We start from the raw sequence: 3,380 nt of genomic DNA on the forward strand, positions 1-3,380 counted from the left end.
CTAAATTAGATTCATAACACCTTCCATGTTTCTCATCTTCAGAAGTGTGTGTTTGATGATTGAATAGTTGTTTCATTGGATGGTATTTAGCGGATGATCGCCTGAATTATGTTGAGAGACCAGTGGGGATTTTGGATAGGAAGATGAAGGTCGTCCCATAAAAGGGTGGTTCCACTAGTCAGAGTTCAGTGATAACATTAGAAGGATTCCGAATGGACTTTGGAACCCAAGGCAGAGATACGAGAGTACTACCCTCAGTTACTCGCGGCAACGGAATTCGAGGATGAAGTCTGATTCAAGTGGTGGAGAATTGTAACACCTTGATCCAAGTATTTTTTCCATTTATACCCCTTAGAATGAAATTTGTTTCAAAATTGGTTCCATGTGACACTTAATTGAAACACACCGCTTTGTGCGTACGCTGGGCGTACTCTTTGGTACGCAGGGAGTACATGGAAAAAGTGGAAACCCTAATTTTTAGGGTTTGGGCACTGTTTAAGCATCCTTAACTCTCCAAAACCTTTTCCCTAATCAGGTTCATAACACCTTACATGTTTCTCATCTTCAGAAGTGTGTGGCTGATGATTGAATAGTTGTTTCATTGGATGATATTTAGCAGATGATCGCCTGAATTATGTTGAGAGACCAGTGGGGATTTTGGATAGGAAGATGAAGTTCGTCCCATAAAAGGGTGGTTCCACTAGTCTGAGTTCAGTGACAGCATCAGAAGGATTTCGAATGGACTTTGGAACCCAATGCAGAGATACGAGAGCACTACCCTCAGTTACTTGTGGCAGCGAACTTCGAGGATGAAGTCTGATTCAAGTGGTGGAGAATTGTAACACCTTGATCCAAGTATTTTTTCCATTTATACCCCTTAGAATGAAATTTATTTCAAAATTGGTTCCATGTGACACTTAATTGAAACACACCGCTTTGTGCGTACGTTGGGCGTACTCTTTGGTATGCAGGGAGTACATGGAAAAAGTGGAAACCCTAATTTTTAGGGTTTGGGCACTGTTTAAGCATCCTTAACTCTCCAAAACCTTTTCCCTAATCAGCCTTCATCTCCCAATTCATCTTTAATAAACCTTAATCCTTTGTATGAGCCTTTTTGATCTTGAGAATGCATTTTGTTGTTCTTGAAGGAAGAAGACGGAGAGGAAATCATCTTCGAAGCTCAAGGCATCTTGGATCTAGAAGTGTTTCACCCTCAAGCATCCTTTGGAGGTATAAAGTCTGAAACTTGGTGGCTTAATTTCTTAGATCTTGTTAACCTTGAGTTCGTGTTCATTTTGGTCATATAAGCTTGGTGTTCATGAGTATGGATTACTCTAACTAGAAGAGTTGTCCTTTTAGACATTTTTAGGTGTTAGGAACGATAAATATGTGATATTGGTCCTTCTATTACTTCCATGCAATAGTTGTGATGTCTTAATCGAATAATAAGTTTGGGTTTTTATCTTGTGCACCTTTTCTAGCCATGGAAAGTCATAAAGGTGGAAACTTTATGACTTAGAATGATGTTTTGCATCTAGATCTGAAATTGGAGGAAAGATGTTTAAGAAATAAGCACTTAATGAGAGGAAAGGGATCCAGACGGAGTACGTCGAGCGTACCAAATTGTACGTTACATGTATTGGGTAGAAGCCCCCATGATTTGCTTAAATTTCGACTATGCCTAGCATAGTAGCTGAGTACACGAGGCGTACTCAACCTACCTTGACTTTCCTTAAATTTGGAATTTCTGACTTTGACCTTTGACTTGGAGTTTGACCAAGGGGCATTTTGGGTATTTTAAGCTACAGTTTGAGTCTAGGTCAATGTTTTTTGTATATTTGACCTATAGATTTCGCATTTGGAGTAGCGTTCTTTTCTGTTATCTTTTCAGATTGTGAGGTGAGTCTCTTCACTATACTCGTGGGTAGAAGGCACCAATGTTGAACCATTCGGTTATGTATCCTGTTATATAGGATATTGTTATGCTGTAGTGATATGTTAGATATGTATGATTATCTATTTGCTGTTTACATGTTTATATTTTGCATATGTCGACATAGTGTAGTTTTGTTGAGGCTGTATTGCATTGTGTTGTCGGCCAACAAACATGGTGGCAATCCAACTGGGAGGTTGTTTGCGATAGTGACAATCTAATTGGGAGATTGTGGGCTAGTGGCAATCCAATTGGGAGATTGTGGGCCAAAGTGGCAATCCAACCGATAGGTTGTGAGCCAGGGTAATCTATTTGGGAGACTGTGGACTCAGCATGCATTTTTTATATTTGTGTAGTTGTGTGTGGTATTTGGGGAACTCACTAAGCTTTGGCTTACAATTTAAGTTTCATCTTTCAGGTACTTCAGATGATCGAGACAATGTGAAGGCTTGATTGTTCACATCCTTCAGTTATTATGCGATTTGATTTTGGGATACTCTGATATGTGATTTTGACACTTTGGAAACTATTTTTTTTTAACATTTATGGTTTTTGGTTATGTTTGAAAAATGGAAATTTTATTTTGATTTTTGGGATGTTACATTTTTCATTCACTTTAATTGGCATGTCAAACCAAAATTGCATTTCATGAGTTAACACATTTCTTAGGTCTACAATCCTAAGCATACCATGACAAGAAGATCTAAAGTACATGGTGTTGTTTCAACTCAACTTTCAAAATCTTGTTGGGTCCAAATTATCTCATCACTTATAAATTGATTCTTCCCGACTATCTACCCCTAAAAAGAAATTAATTCATTCCTTCAAAGTTCTGTCTTCTATATGGACTCATCACAGAATATATCATTATCATAAGCTTCCCCGCTCCTTATCTGGTTATCGAATCCAGTTTAGCAACAATACTCACACCTAGTACCTAGTTGTACTTGAGTGTGCTTGGTCTATGTCATCATGTTGCACAACTTGGAAGTCATAAATCTTGTATCCTTGGTTCGTTCTTTTCACTCATAATTCCAAGCACCACTTTTTTTTTGTTAGTCCCCATAGTGTTGTGAGCTCTTGTAACATCACTTCATTGTACTTTTGTAACCTTCTTACCATGTAACCCTTAAAAGAAATGAGGGTATTTCTTTTAAGTATTAACTAGCATTATGATTCCCATATTATAGTAGTTCGTCTTTCTAACTCATTCATGGAAATTTTGAAACACCCTTTTACTCGTCAGCGTCTTCGTGACACTCCTTTTCAACTAACTTCAAGTGTTTATTCTTGTCTACACCTTCTTAGTTTTACAAGATCTTTGATGTGCTATTTGTATTCATGTGGAGGCGTACCGGGTCCAAGTTCGTGTCAGTTTTTCTGGTTCTTGTAACTGTTGAACTGATAAAACTTTAGGTGCATGTGTTACAAGTCGTTGAAGCCTAAC

The sequence above is a fragment of the Lactuca serriola genome, chromosome 3 (assembly GCF_051521515.1).
Source record: "Lactuca serriola cultivar US96UC23 chromosome 3, Lser_US96UC23_V15, whole genome shotgun sequence".
Lineage (NCBI taxonomy): Eukaryota > Viridiplantae > Streptophyta > Magnoliopsida > Asterales > Asteraceae > Lactuca > Lactuca serriola.